General features: G+C 34.4%; 1 long non-coding RNA gene across 1 annotated transcript in view; it reads left to right on the plus strand.

Annotated features, from left to right (window-relative positions):
* The window catches only part of LOC124304529 (uncharacterized), a 25860-nt gene continuing 8779 nt past the window's right edge, over nucleotides 1-17081 (plus strand). Inside the window, exons 1-3 of the long non-coding RNA XR_006908214.1 lie at nucleotides 1-11; nucleotides 3774-3780; nucleotides 5712-5714. This is a non-coding gene — a long non-coding RNA (uncharacterized LOC124304529). The remainder of the gene's footprint in view (nucleotides 12-3773; nucleotides 3781-5711; nucleotides 5715-17081) is intronic.

A 17081-nucleotide genomic window follows, 5' to 3' on the forward strand; every position in this document is an offset into this window, starting at 1 on the left:
AATTTCTTCGCGTATCTCTAACTCGTCTTGCAACAAGGAATCGGGATGTCGTTTATTCATTACATCACTTGATCTTCTCAAGAAAATAACGTACAAATGAAATTACAGTGGAACATAAAATTATACGACCAACTGTCGAGAATCGTAAAAAAAAAAAAAAAATATACCACGATAATTTTGTTAAATAAATTTATCAAAACTGTTGTACGATGTGGCAAAAAAATAGTTTCGGAGAGAAAACAAGCCAGGATTTTTGGTGAATAGATTTCATCAAACACGTAATTGTCTCGGGATGCAGAAACAAATTATGCATGTATTTGTTGAATTTGTGCAAGAATTAGTTTACTAAATTTCCCCCAAGTTTTTTTTACAGATATTTTACCAAAATTTGACGATAAGATTCGTTTTCACGATGTGTGCAGCTCTTGCCATTTCTTTCTTCAAGACATCAACAAAGTGATGCAGTTACTGAATTTATAGTTTTCTTATTCTTAAATAAGTGAAAAAGTATCTTTACGGGACTAATTCAATTGCTCCTTAATCAAATACAACAATTATTGTGAATAATATTTTTCAGTTCCCCCGAAGAAAAAAGGGCCAAAGGTGGATCTGTTCTAAGTACCTTTGAAATTTATACCACCTAGATCGTATTGCAATTGGTCTCATTTCATTGCATCCATGCCAAGCTGTGCTCGGACAGCTTTGAAATTTGAGACAGTAATGTTAGACCACCAGGTTGACTGTTGTGGAAACACAGGCTAACTTGCCATATACTCGAAGCTTCGTCTCATGGCTATATATTAGATACTTCAATGCCGCTTCGCCTTTACACCGGTCAAAACGTAATTTCAAAATTTTCATTAGATTTTTACTTTTTATAACAACAAATAACATGTTCTGATATCGACCGGCTGACGATTTAAGCCCAGTTGATGGCAGCATTTTTCCACCCGAGTAAACTGATGTTGCACATTGGTAGAAATTTCGTGTGAATTGGTTCGCTGTTTCCTGAGTTTATCGGTAACAAAAAAAAAAAAAAGAATCAAAAAGGGGGCCGATTTATTTATGATAGGTGGAGCTTGAAGAGCAGAATAAAATTTTCACTTGAAAATGTAAGAGTGACTTTGATTTGAATAACCAGTTCGAAGGGACGATATTGCCTAATGGTAATTCAAAGGTATCTTAAGGGGGTATTCTAGTGTAGAGACATGAATTTGAGGTGTTTTTTGAAGTGCTATAAACAAAAAACAAAAAATATTTTTACCATCCATTTTTTTATCAGGTGTTTATTATTATTTCACGATTACAAAAAAAAAAACAAGTCAAAAAATACAAAATTGAAAGTGCTATGAGTTGTTGAAGTGGGGGGTACAAAAAAAATGGCGCGCCAATGTTGTCACGATTGCAAGCATTTTCAAAATCAGAAAAAAAAAAAAAAAAAGATTATTAATCTACATAAATGCAGCTATCGTACTAACTAAAAAAAAGTCGAAAAAAAATTTTTTTTTGCCAAATTACGGCTGTCCGAAAAAATAATACGTTTTTTTTGACTTTTTTGGACGTTTCTGAATTTTTTAAAAATAGTAAAAATTATTATTTCGTTATAATAATAGTTCGTGCGATAGAGACATGTATTGAGAAGATTCTCACCAAATTTCAAGTAAATCGGTTCAATAGAACTTGAGAAATCATGTCAACCGTTTTGAAAAATGTAGTTTTGAGAAAAACGCGTTTAAAGTTTCGAGTAAAATTCGTTCCAGCCGAGCCAGTATTGAAGACGTGTCACTAAAATGGCTATATCTCTGAAAATAATTGAAATTTTGACTTGTCCTTTTAAGGACACATTCTTGAAAGGTTAAGCTTTGAAAATATAAAAAAAAAAAAAAAAATCGATTTTTTCAAATTTCTACACTAGAATACCCCCTTAAGAGTAGAAGAAAACTGGGTGAAGTTTTATTTGAGGAAATAACTGATACCGTAGCTGTAACTACTTTCCGTACAATGTTTTGGAGCGAATAGGTATTATTTAAGGCTTGTGGAAGATGTCACGTATATTTGTCTCGATGCTCTGCTAATCAATATCAACAAATTGGATCTAAAGAGCTCTGGTTGGTAGTGACGGGTGGTTCCGACAGGCACGCAAGTTTTTCCTTCCTTTCCCTGCTCGGATACGAATGTCGTATAGTGAGCCCAGCAAAATCCAGATTGAATGTCAGTCACGCGATGAGATAACTCGACAGGCTTATGGTGGATAATATATGCATTAATTTGTGAGCTACCACGCTGTCTGTGATAAAGAACCAAAAGCAAGAGACAAATCGGTCATCAAATGAGCTTGGAAAACTCGCGGCCATGGTGAGAATAATTTTTACTGCAGGGGGAATCTTTTCTTTTTTTTTTTCTTGTGAAACTGTCTGCAATTAGTCGCAACAAAATAAAAATTCAAATTTCTAAAAACTACGTCGTCGCGATACTTGAAACAACAATTTTTACTGAAAATAAAACTTTGTTGATTTTTGTAAAATAGCAAGACCTTAGGCGAAAAATTATGATAATCGATAGTTTTTTGGGAGCAAAAATGTAAAAATCTACTAGTCTTAAGGAGGGAAAAAAATTTCACGAACTCTGGGGGAACTCTACAAATTCGTACAAAAAATCTACAATTTAATTAGAAAGAATGATAGTTTCACGGGGGTAGTTGAAGAAAATCGTGATTTCTAAAAAGTGTTGAGGAAATCAATAAACTCGAAAATGGAAAAATTTTTTTCCATAGAATTTCGTAGAAAATGAATGTCTAAGAATAATTCACTATAGGATTAGGAATATTTGCGAGAGAGTATGAAATACTGTTCTTAAACCACCGCCAGATGTCGCGTGTCGTCCACAAGAGAAATTCACCGAAAGTAAGTCAAGTACTTGGCGAATGGTATGTCAGCGTTAGAAGGTTATCCTCATGTCTCGAGTATGATTTCGATGGATTTGTAGAATCTCTCATATGTTTTTGATCCTGTCTGGTTACAGTGAGTGAACAGTCTTAGGAAAAACAAATTTGAGCTTGTTTCTTTGAATCCAGAATTTTACAAAAATTGACATCTGTTTCAACGATTATTGTTACAAAAAGGAAAAATTTTATTCGAAGACTACGATCGTGTTTAAAACTGATTTGATATTTTTTTAGAAAATCTTAGAAATTTTTTACTCCGAATTCATCATAATTTCGTACAGTTGTCGCTAGCGATTCGTCAGTAGGATGTTTCAAAACTCTGGTAACGAATAGCCAGTGATCTGAAAGAATAATCACAGTTCGCAACAATCTCTCTATCTCCTCAGATATCCTTGAGATCTACTATGCGAATTGAATTATGTAATTTTTTGTTGATCTGTCAAGGTTTAAAAAATCGATCCATATATTCGTAAGATTTTCGATCATTTTTGAGAAATTCGTAGTTCTGTAATACAACCGTGAAAAATGTGGTGTAGGGGTGGATGCAAAAATATGCGAAAACGAAAAGGTCACAATATCGAATTTTCAAAGGCACCAAAATTTGTTTCACAAAATTAAAAAATGTACAAAGTCGAAGTAAAGAAAACTCAAAATATCGAAAGTTGAATCATATTCTCATTAATCCTAACGATTCTGGATTTCAGTTTTTCACACTTTGAAATTAGTACACTGAGAGAAATTTTTAGTTCCGATTACCGCTCAGTTTTTAACTATTTTCATTTTTTACCACAATCGAAAACTACAGTTCTAGGTACAAAATGAAAATTAGTTTTGTAGTTATATCCAGAAATTCTAGTATCTGTTACTATTCTTTCTCATTATTATCACTATTGCCATATTTTCTTGTAACCGTTGCGAAAATTTAATGCTTGTGCAACAATAAATTGACGATAAGACCTTATTTAACTAAAAAAGTAGAGTAAACCTCAGAAACTGATCTTGCGTTGCAATTACTAAAAAAGAATCGACAACAGCGCAAAATGGTTACGCGTGCCTCGTTTTTCGTAATTCCAACAATAATCAATCAGTTTTCTCAACGATACCTGTTTTACTGAATTTTTCTAGTTACTACAACAAATGAAATTTTTCTCAGTGTACATTCTGACATTTCCGTACTCGAACCTCCTACATTTTATCCTTCCACAAATCGGATTTTTACGTTTTTTTTCAATTCGATATTTTGGCTCTTCCATTGTCTGACCCTCCCACATTTTTACCCCCACCCAAAAATTCCCGATCATTCGTCGCGATGCAAATTGTAGCAGGAAGCGACAACTTCTCGTTCCTCCTTCCGGACCATGACTCCAGACGTAGCAAATACGCGTAATGCAGAATCGGTAGGTATCGTATTCGCGGGGGTTTGCCTGGGCATCAGCTGTAGGACAGCCGGGTTGCTGTAGGTCGCGTTTCACTGGCTTGTGGCTGGATTCTGCGCTCAAGAATAAAGGTCACCCGAAGGTGCCTGATCAATACTTCGTCCACGTTCGTTGTCTAGGGATTTTCAGCTCCGAAACGTAACTTCTATTTACCACAACGTTGGCACCTAGCCAACATATTATCCTACCTAAATGTTACCTAATCAACGTAGGTCTTCCGTTTTTTTTTCTTTTCTTTCAAACTGACAACGTAAGCAACGTCACGTGTTTGAATACCGGGATGCTTAGTTGGAAAGCAATTTTTCTTCTTCTTTTCGTTCCTACCTAAAAAACCTGATGTACCAACTTAGCAAATTGAAAAATCATCATCAATTTTAACAGCTTGCTCTCGGAATTTGAAGTTTTCATATTTGAATAACGTTGGAATGATAACATTTTTTTATTCGAGTCTCGTCGTTTAGTCGCGTTCAGTGATACAAAACTCATCACGCGGGCATTGTGTAGAAAATTGAATGACCTTGAAAAGTATCATTACAGTTTTTGTCGTAAAGTCAATGATTTAACCACCAAAAACGTTCAGCGATGAATTTGTGCAAGAAGTCGACTCCTGGGACTCGTAACTTTCGAACCATCCGAACTGCAGAGTTTGCTCGATGGACAGTTTTGTACGGAATTTTAATTCTTTACAAAAAGTATACGTGATCAAGTCAGTGCCATAAAATACGGCTGAGCGGTGAAAATTGAAAAAACAAAAACGTCTTATTTAAATGCGAAGAGTGAACTTATTTCAGAATTAAACTTACGAGATATCCTTCGACGAGGATTACTTCCTTGGAATGTACAAGTTTTTGAGGTGTAAGCGATGAAAACAAAGTCTGTTGAAATTTTCCAAACGAAAAACACCCTCAACGGATATGCACATTCATAATCTCTGAATTTCTCAAAACTTTGCGATCACCTTCCCAAGTTTACTCGACAAATGAATCAAAACGGACCTCGTGAGGAAGTAACGAAAGAACTAATCAATCCTAGCCTTTTTTACCTCTTTCAAACTTTCAATAGCTTACTAAATCTCTTGATATCTGGTCAACGCTGTTCTGCAATATACTTATGACTCACATCCCTTGTATCGATCAAAATATCAATCTCGTGATACAGGATTAGAAAATGTAAGCTTGAAAATTAAATCTCTGCAACATTTCCAATCCTTCAGACTTGTACGCGTTACGCACTTATTAAAATACAAATCTTATATGTCCATTGCGAAAAAATGTAATTATTGTTTTACAATCACTGTGCGGTCATTCGCGAAAAAAAAAGATATTTTAAAGAGAGTCAGCAGCCTGTTTTTCTCCACGAATTCCGCGGTCTTCCTCATTACGACACCGATCTATACCGGTGGCTAACCATCCGTCACTCAAACTCGAGTCTTGACAGCTTCCAAGTTCAATTTATTTTCAAAAGCATGACATAATTTGGCGCGCAACAAAAAATGGGTAAAAAAATAAGCCTCTGACAGACACGAGCTTTGGCAAAAGAATTTCTCCAAGTAGGTTGTCGGACGAAGCGAAGTTCGACGTTAATTCTAAGCTAATCGCTTGCAACGCCCGTTACTCGTATCGAGGGAAATAATTCACCTCCTCCGACAACGAAATCTCACACATTCGATATTTATATGTACTAGAAATAAGCTGCTGGCGCGATTTGAGCACGCCTCCATTTTTAAATGTTATTTATTCCCGAACATTTTTAAATAATATATTTGATTCTATTCAACGTGCTCCGCTACTTCTTACATAACGGATTTAATTTTGTCTACACAAAATATGCTTTGGTTTTTCTTTTTTTTTTTTTTTCTTTTTAGAAGTAATATCGTTTGCAGTGGAAACAGATGGATTGTTATGAGTTTTACGTTGATCGCTTCTTGCGTGTTTGGTTTTCAATACTTTCCTGTACTAAATGTTACATTTTCAACTTGTATTTAATGCCGGTAAATAGGGGATAGTTATTACGTAAGCGGCCACGAGAGTGAAAAGTTATCGTTTTACTAAAATCGAAGGAATAAATTGTTTAATGTGAAACGATATTTGTTTTAAGCCGGTGGTTCAATCCGAAGCCAAAACGTACTCAAAGTAATCGAGGTCTTGTACAATTCCAGAATATGCAAAAAATCTTCTTTCTTTGTTACAAAAAAATGTACCGAAAAAAGCCAGGCATTTACACAGAGAAGAATAAAAAAATACATTATTTTCAATGAAATATGAATTTTTAATAAACTGTAGAGGAAACCAGGCGACTTATTATTTTTGTGGCTTTTGAGCACCGGGTACAAGTTGTTTTGATCTATCTCAAATTCATCAATTTTTTCCCATAAAGGAGAAAAAAAAAACTCAAAAATTTTCGAGACACGACGAACCAATCCAAAAATGTTGCAAATTTTTTTAGATAATTCTGCATCCATTAATTCTACCTGTATCGAATGAATCATTGATTATCGATCAATATGTATGACAAAAACAAAATTTATATTCCAGAGCAAATGGCCTTTGTCTAACAATAAATCATCATTTTTTTCAAATCTTAAAAAAATTTGTTATTTCCAAAAAATACATTGCATACTTCGATTAAACACATATCAAATAATCCTTTCATATCTGAATATTAAAAAAAAAATGGTTTTTTTTTCCAACATTTTTGGGGGGTTCATTGTTCCCCTGTCATCCCTGTATAGAGATGCCTAAAACTGTTGATTTTTGAGAAATTTTATTGAATTCAAACAAACTCTTCCCTGGTGTAAGTTAGTGTACCGAAAAATTTTGAAAAAAAAATCACTATTTTGGTAGAGCATCTCAAATTGAATATCTCAGCCAAATATGAGATCTAAAAACACTTAAATCGATAATCAAAGGTGCCTATTTGATTTTTTCCAAAAATGGGAAAATTTTGGAATTTTTTTTAGCTCTTAAACGGCTTGACTTATAAACTGTCTAAATACAGATTCTTATAGGAAATTCTACGGTCTATAAAAAAGTACTCATACAAAATTTTCCCAACTCTAAACAATTGTGAGATATTCGCCTATAAATATTAAGTCTCGAATATCCTTAATCGGTTAGCGTAAGGAAAATTCTATCCGTTCGTCGTTACTTTTTTCATAAAGCGTAAAATTTCCTGTAACAATAACAACGAATTAAAATAAAACAATCCGAAAATAACGATAAAAAAGAATTCAAAAATTTTCCGACTTTTTTGTGTGATTTTTGAATAAAAAATGAAAGGAAAAAAAATAGACACCTCAAAATATCAATATTAAGAGCTCATATTTGGCTGAGGTATTTTATTTGAGATAATCGGTCGAAATTTTGATCCAAATTTGAGAAGAATTTGATTTTTTTTTTTATTTTTGAAACACCCCAGTGTAGGTTAATATAATTGATAAACTCAGTCTTCAATGCCAAGGTCCTGCCGCTGGGTGGTTCTTGACGTGTGACTTATTTTCAAGATCAGAGCGAAGCGGACTAATGACACAGGTGCTAAGCCTGGTGGTACGATAAATAGTTTCTTTCGCGAAGCGGCTCCTGTGAATAAAATCGAACAGGTTATGGGCCCAGGTCCAAATGTTTGAGTGTTTTTTTAGCTTCTCGAAAGTCTGGAGGGTGTGTAAAACGAGAAGTCTGATGTCTTACGGAGGATTGTGGAACGGTTATGTTAAAGAGGGAACTGCGCTCATGCCATAAGGGGGAACATCCGGTCGCAGAATGGCGGTGAAAAAAGTGTGGGTCTCAAAAATATTCGTCTCGGCGATCGTTCGATTAATTGAACATTTTTGTTCATATCCGCACTGAGAAAAATTTCGTTTGTTTCAGTAACTAGAAAAATTCAGTAATCCAGGTATCGTTTAAAAAAACTGTTCGAATATCGTTGGAATTGCGAAAAACGAGATACGCGTAACCATTTTGCGCTATTGTCGATCCTTTTTTGGTAATTGCAACGCAAAATCAGTTTCTGAGGTTTACTCTACTTTTTTAGTTAAACAAGGCTTTAACGTCAATTTATTCTTGCACAAGCATTAAATTTTCGCAACAGTTGCAAGAAAATATAGCAACAGCGATCCTGATGAGAAAGAATAGTAACGGATACTAGACTTTCCGGTAACAGCTAGAAAACTAATTTTCATTTTGTACCTAGAACTATATTTTTCGATTATGGTAAAAAATGAAAATAGTTAAGGACAGAGCGATAGCCGGAACTAAAAATTTCTCTCACAGTCAGTGTGTGTGTGTTTTTTCTTTTTTTTTCAAATAATTACGCGATAGTCAAACATCGAGATTCTATCAAATTTATATATTCGGAAGTTGGGACGATTTTTTTTAAATATTCGAGAATAATAAATACCAAAGTTGTAAACGAAGGGATTATTCGTAGATATTCGTTTCCACTCGCATTAAAATGGTTGAATCTAGTTAATTTCTCAGGTTTTACTCCACGATGACTGTTTTGCCACAATTTTTGTTAGGAAAACTATTCATCTATTCACTTTATCGAAACAAAATTTTTTTTTAAAAGTTGCAATGCCGGTTCTCTCATCAAATTCAATAGCCGTGCAACTGTCTTGAAAAATTTAATATTTACGGACAATGATGTGATGAAACAATGCGTCAAATTAGAAAGATCGAATCACTTTGATTTTCGATTGCTTAAACAACGATTTGAAATGAAAAGTCGATATCTACGCTCGATTGTTTTTAATTTAAGAATTTTTTTTTTTGCGGGGGATTTTCAAGAAAACTCTTATAGATTGCGTATCAATGAATTTGGTAGATCCTCAATGTGTGACCATCTCGTAGAAAATGAACAGAAAGTATCGATTCTCGTGAAAATAGATTTTTGTGTCAAGGTCCGGGTTTTTTTTTTCATTTAAATTCGGACAATCTAGACTTCCAGGACTAAAGCTGTAATAACAACGTTTTGTGAACACAAATTTTCACAAAAAATTTAGTAAATTTGTCTCAATAAACCTGCCTTTTCAAAAAAGAAATTATCATTCGAATTGTACAAAATGTTACATTGAGATGAGAGTTCCCGAAATATATTCGTTGATATTTTTACTCATCTGCTCGAGTTCTTCCTCATTAACAGAGGCTAATGTGCCTGCATGGAAGAAGGAAGATGAATCGGCGCTTGTGAGATTCGTTGTATTGGTGTATCAAGAAATGAGGTTACAGACCGCATTCAAAATTATTGAGTATTATCGAACGAAGCTGAGGACACAGAGAAAAAAAAAACAAATTTCAATCGAAAGGTTAAGTAGAGAATTCTAGTCGGAAAAATAAACTCATCTATTATAACCAGTTACATTTTTTTCGAATACCTTATAGTTCAATCCGAAGCGTAAAATATATTGTTTCAACGTCAGAAGAATCAAAGTTTTGTTTGATTGCACGAGAAGAAAAAAATGACATTTTTGACATCTTTGGTTGATTTAGAGAAATATTTTTTTTGCAGCTAACATTATTTAAAATTGAATGAGAACTTGTTCGACTTTAAGGATATGCAAAGATTGGTTAAATTTGCAGTAATCTTGTTTCATTTGAATAAACTTTTCTTTGAGTATAGGCGGTGCTCTATCTATAGCAAAGCGTATCAAATGAAAAACATCACTACATAATCAATGGCGTAACGCGTCAGCTGTCAGATCTTTTGTTGGTCGTTTCAATTTGCGGATTTCATGCAAGCTTTCAATTAAATGCCTGGTCAGAGCGTATTTGTTTATCCGAAAATTTCATCTCCCGAACATCGAGACTCCGAGCGAATCTATTCTCGGAGGATAATTTTACTCTTTTTAAATTCACAATCCGCGGTACAACGGCGTGAAAATAAAAATTGTCTATTCGATTTCGAAAAACCACAACGATCTTGAGATCTTCGAGGTCATTACACAAAGAAATTAACATTCCAATTGAAATAACACATCCCTTAAACCGTCGAATTTTCATCTTATAAGAATTTTTAATTACCACAAATCGTTTTCAGGACATCACTCTTCAACATTTGAAACTAATTTTTGACCCGTTTGAAATTCAACTATCGGACTACAGATATATATCAAATATTCAAGAAACGCCGGATGCAGTGAAAACTGTGCTTTTTTTACTTACAAAAGTTACGAAGATATTAAGGATAATTGTTTTCAATCGTTCGATATTTTTCAATCATAAATCAAAAAAATTTGCAAAAATTTAATTTCACATCTCACAATATGCTCAAAGATTGCACCATGTTACAAACATTTTTCATCGATACTATGTGTGTTAGAAATATTTGAATATTGGCATCGAAGAAATACAATATGTATTTTTCGTTTAGAATTTCAATCGCTCGGTGGCATGGGCTAAAATTATCCGAGTGCTTTCAAACCTTAGAAACATTTTTTTGCACACCTTGAGTGTATTTTCAGGATGAGATTGGAAACAAATTCGTCAAAGTCGAAATAACGGCCACCTTGCCATTTAGTGTTATTACACTTTTCGGTGCCTAAGCTTCTGGCAACTGTAAGAAACGAGATTGTTCTAACAATAAGTGACTAACTTCTACGGTCACGTAACGAACATACGCATATTTCCTGACGTTCGCAAAAATCGTGCCAATATTTTGCGAATGTGGCTGTCACAAATACTTCGTATTATGCATATAAAAATGGTGAAAATAACACCAAATAAGACAAAAAAAACATCAGTTTGACAATGAACTTATATTATAAAAGCTTGTCTTCGAGTTTGAATCACACTACGACTCGTAAACAATTTGTTTCTGTTACCGATTTGTCGTTAAATATTCAAACAAACAATCGGCCTGGTTCGGATCAGTTCGGCAATTTCCGTCTAAGATTACCGTGAATCGATTGTCAACTTTTTGTGACGGAGAAATGGCGCGCGATTTAAAAATGTATACTCATTACACGACCAGTGCGCACGTGTGAGCAAAAAAATTACTTGCAATTGAAATTCGGAGAGTACCGAGTTGTGAATTTATTCCCCATTACGCGTGCGTAAATCGGGATTTTCGCATCGACTGTACAGGGCTGTGCATGGTTTTAGAAAAAAGAAATCACACGCCGAGGTATGCGCCTCGTGTCGTGGCGTATTTTCGTCTCATGCTGCAGAGTGCAAAATTATCCAGCATCCAACGAGCGTCGCGGCGTCTTCTGGCTAGCGAATTATATTTTTGGCGCATCTCTGACCCTCAGCTCGGTGTTTAACAGATGCAGGCAAGTGCAAGACCGCGTCTTTTACTTCGTTACTGCTGCACCTACGCATCGTGCAGACGATAAATCTTCCACTTTTTTATGCGCTTAGTTATTGCAGTCAAATGCAATCTCACTCACGGACCACGCTGAGAAAAATTTCATTTGTTACAGTAACTAGAAAAATTCAGTAAAACAGGTATCGTTAAAAAAAACTGTTTTAATATTGTTGGAATTACGAAGAAACCTGAAAATTCAACTCACGATCCTCTTGAAGATTTTTTCAGTTCATTGACAGATGAACAGTTATTTTTGTTACAAATCAATACTTGCAATTAGTACGAGACATTTAGTGCAAATTAGGTACTATTTTATACAATTTTATACTGAGAAAAAATTGATTTGTTACAGTTACTAGAAAATTATGGTAAAAAGTTTCGTTACGTGAACGGTTTAAGCATTTTCGAATTACTAGAAAATATATTTTACAAGTAACTATTCACTGTAATTACAGTATTCAGTATTAAATTCTCAGATTCTCCAGTTACTGCGACGTTAAATCTGTTTTTCCAGCTAAACAATATCTTAACGTCAATTTATTGTCACGTTAGAATCAAATTATGGTAACCATAGTAAGAAAATATGGTAAGAGTGGTCGAAATGAAAAGAACTAGCGACACATAATTGATATTCTGGTTAGGATAAGATAAATAAACTCATTTTCATTTTGTACCTAGAAATATATTTTTTGGTTATTAACAATAATAAAAATAGTCAGTTAAGGACATTTCTCGATGGAGCTGTTGCCACTATAGAATCTCGTATTTTTCTACGACTGTTCATTTATTCAATGAAATATTTGAGCTGATCACGAGCGAAACACGACGCTAATCTTATTTTGTAATCGTTGTACAGATACTAATTTTCTACTCACATCTGTCACTAAATATAATCAGGAGAATTACCTGTCAGAATAGTTGATGTATGAAACTATATTTCTTGTTAAACGTAGCGATCTTGAAATAACCAATAAGTGCAGCTTGAGTAATAAATGTAGTATAAATTTCTCGACACAATCAGTGAACCTTTGAAAAACAACGTTTAAGAAAAATTCTGGATACGCAGCTGATTGAAACGCGTTTTTTTTTCCAACGTAAATATCCAAGAAAAAGAAAAAATCATTGCAAAGAGTAAGTTAGGTGCTTGCAGTGAAATTGCATAACATTTTTTCCAGTCGTTTTCCTGCATTCGTAAATTCACCACACATCGCCATTCTCTTTGGCAAATGGCAACAGTTTATGTTTTTAAGGATATGCTGGATTCGATTCTTACCGACCGAAACTATTGTTAAGAAATGTGCTACTAAACCGATTGATACGTTCAAATTACTAGCATGCAATCAATATGCATCGTTATCAGAAATAAGATGTTTTTTTGGATTATAAAATAAAGCTATACATGTAACTTGTTTTCACTATTGTCATATATTTATCATAAAATGCCAAACACAGTCACCTAAAAATCGTTTTTTTTTTTTTTTTTTCATTAAAATTTAAATATCAAAATTTGCCACCTATGATAATCGTGTATTGTGAAGTGATCGGAATCCATAATTACTTTCAGTTCCCGCACCGCCCGAAAGGGGGATCAGTGCACGAATCAATCCGTCGGTAAAACAGTCCGCGGTGAACGAAATGTTAGATAGTGGCTTTCGTATGATTAGCAATTGCTGACAACTTACTGTCGTATACAATGAAGATGTTTTTATACAACTGTCTTCGGAATTCCATGCAAAGCTTGACGTTAACAAATTCATATTTCGGTGAATTTTCCATGCTAGCCCAGACCTATCATTCGAAAATCATCGATGTCAAAGGGATAATCGATATGATAATAGTGTTCTGAAAAAATTCCAAAACAACATTGCGTTCGGAGAAAATTGTAAATCGGTATGGTATCGATTTTGTGATCGAAGAAAAACTACATCGACTGCACACCATGTAGAACGATTTGAATTTTCTCAAACACAACGATCAACCTTTTGAAGATAATTTTTTTTCAATGATGAGTTTGATTTATTTGTTATGTATTGTCAAAAAACCTTGTGATATTTTTGAGTACGGTCAGAAATGTGTCGATTTCGATAATACTCAGTGCTTGATTCATTCGTTATAATATAAGAAGACCGTGTTTCGTTAATTCATCTGTTGTTTGCCTCCGAGTCTAAATGTTAATACAAATTACGATTAATATTTTTTAATATCACGGTACGTTTTATCAATATTGCCGGCTGTTTTACTCTTGGAACAGTAGTTGAGATGGCAATTGAAAAATTTCGCCGTTAAGGATGCTTGCCGTTTTTAATCCAATATTGCCATCAATGTCAGTGCAATGTCGCGATGTTTAATATTTCACAACAGGGACATCAATTTGTAGAAAATATGTTTTTTTTTTTGAATAATTTGAAAAAACTCATGAAAATTATCCACGACTTGACCCTCATCCAAACGGATTGTATATCTTTGAAGAAGACGTGTTAAGATCTGAATAGTAAATTGTTTGTTTTACTTTTCAACAACTTTGCTTCTTGATAATTAGAAACGGAAGGCTATCCTCGACTAAAGCTTCTAGAACACGTTTCGTGACTCAAAGCACTCTGAAATAGAAGCGGACGGGATTGGAACGTCATTGAGATGGACCAACGCGTCGCTGATTCGTGGCGCGGCGTTTCGAATGCGTTATTAATTGCACTCCGGAAGACGGCAGGTGCATCAGCAAGGCCAAAGAGCATGCGTGGCGTTGACGATGCCTGTTGGATGAAACAGAAGCGGTTTCGTAGAGAGCGAGTCTGAAGAAACAGGGATCCGATGGATAGAATCCCGAATTCGTATCGAAATTGGGGAAATATTGTCATTTGCCTGGTACATCGATTTCCGCGTTCATCGACGGAAAGAGATTTTTAACGTTGTAATACATTGAACGCGATTTCCAAGCACTGATGCGAGCAATTATCCTGGTGCTTCCATCCTTGGTGGAATACTTCGGTGATCTTTAAAAGTTTCGTATCTTTGAATCCGTGAGGATTTCTAAAATTTTGACTATTCGTCCAGAACCATGAAATTAAAATTCGAATCAAATTTGAGCTTGATGAGTCGAGCGATTTGATAATTGCGAATATTTTTCTTAAGATTTATGTGAAACGTTCCTTGCGTGTGTCGTAACTTTAATCGCAGAAGGATACAATTTTCTTTCGACACTTTTGACAACGTGGATTACAAATTGTTGCGAGGATTTTTTGGTTGCACACTGAGAGAAATTTTTAGTTTCGAATACCGCTCAGACCTTAACTTTTTTCATTTTTTAACACAATCGAAAAATATAGTTCTAGGTAAAAAATGAAAATTAGTTTTTTAGCTGTTACCGGAAAGTCTGGTATCCGTTACTATTCTTTCTCATTACGATCGCTGTTACTAGATTTTCTTGCAACTGTTGCAAAAATTTAATGATTGTGCAAGAATAAATTGACGTTATGGCCTTTTTTAACTAAAAAAGTAGAGTAAACCTCAGAAACTGATTTTGCGTTGCAATTACCAAAAAAGGATCGACAATAGCGCAAAATGGTTTCGCGTACGGGCTATTCCGCGTCAAGCGGATCAGTCATCTCTCAGATATTTTTTCAATTTGGCATGTGGATTGTGTAGGGGGAGTTAGATTTTTGTGCGAAAGCGCGAATCTCATAATGCAAAATTCAATTTTTTATTAACAATAACAAATTAGACTCCCATTTTTTTCAAAAATTCATAACTTTGGCAAAAAATTAGATACAATATATTTTTTTTCTCAAATTACGCGAAAAGCTCCATAGAATTTAAAAAAAAATACGAAATGTTAAAAAAAAGTTGTTATCAATTGTTTATTTAACAATTAATTTTTCAAAGATTTTTAAAACAGTGACTGACACGATCAAAAAATTTTTTTTTAATTCTGACATGTTCCTTGAACTGTACTACAATCTGTGAATTAATTCCAGAGGGGTGTTTTTCTTCGTTTTCGAGTAAAAAATCATTAAAGGTGTCGATGCGCATGAAATTGCGGCCCGCCGAGTCTCTACGTAATGGCGGGCGGCCGGTTGCCGTCCACCGCTACCCGCGGTGGCGTCGCAGCGTTATTTTAGAGTCATTTTCACGATGTAGGACATGATTGGAGAATCTGAAAAAAATACTGTACCTTCACAAGGCCTGCTCAAAGCGATAAGTGAAGTTTCAAGAATGTGTTTTTCACCGTTTTTTTATTACAGAGATTCAAAATAATGGTTACACACCATGAGAGTGCACATAAATGATAATAATTACATAACTTGCTACTTATTTCAAAATAAAAACACATTCTTGAAACTTCGCTTATCGCTTTGAGCAGGCCTTGTGAAGGTACAGTATTTTTTTCAGATTCTTCAATCATGTCCTACATCGTGAAAATGATTCTAAAATAACGCTGCGACGCCACCGCGAGTAGCGGTGGACGGCAACCGGCCGCCCGCCATTACGTAGAGACTCGGCGCGCCGCAATTTCATGCGCATCGACACCTTTAATGATTTTTAACTCAAAAACGAAGAAAAACACCCCTCTGGAATTAATTCACAGGTTGTAGTACAGTTTAAGGAACATGTCAGAATTTTAAAAAAAATTTTTGACCGTGTCAGTCACTGTTTTAAAAATCTTTGAAAAATTCATTGTTAAATAAACAATTGATAACAACTTTTTTTTAACATTTCATTTTTTTTTTAAATTCTATGGAGCTTTCTGCGTAATTTGAAAAAAAAAAATATATTGTATCTAATTTTTTGCCAAAGTTATGAATTTTTGAAAAAAATGGGAGTCTAATTTGTTATTGTCAATAAACAATTGAATTTTGCATTATGAGATCCGCGCTTTGGCACAAAAATCTAACTCCCCCTACACAATCCACATGCCAAATTAAAAAAATATCTGAGAGATGACTGATCCGGTTGACGCGGAATAGCCCGTACCTCGTTTTTGGTAATTCCATCAATATTGAAACAGTTCTTTCAAATTTTTCTAGTTACTGTAACAAATGAAATTTTTCTCAGTGCAGTTTTCCAAGGTATGTAGTTCGTTATGTGGACTAATTGAATTTTCTTCTCCTTTTTTTTCACGTTTGACCCAAATTCACCCAAATTCTTGTTCTCCGGAAAGAACCAAGTTAAAAAAAGAAAAAATCGGCAACTAAAAAATCTCCAGCAATGTTTTTCTCCACTGCAGATACTGAACACTTATAACAAAAAAAAATCTACACTATGAAGCGGAAATGAATCCGAGAGAATTCTTGTATCCCAAGCTGAGATATATCTATTTTTGAAAAAATGTTCAACAGTTCAAACGTTCGTAATACTTAAAATCTGATATTTTTTATCCAATTCTAATCTTGTCGAGCTCATTT

This window comes from Neodiprion virginianus, chromosome 5, assembly GCF_021901495.1.
Source record: "Neodiprion virginianus isolate iyNeoVirg1 chromosome 5, iyNeoVirg1.1, whole genome shotgun sequence".
NCBI classification, from domain to species: Eukaryota; Metazoa; Arthropoda; class Insecta; order Hymenoptera; family Diprionidae; genus Neodiprion; species Neodiprion virginianus.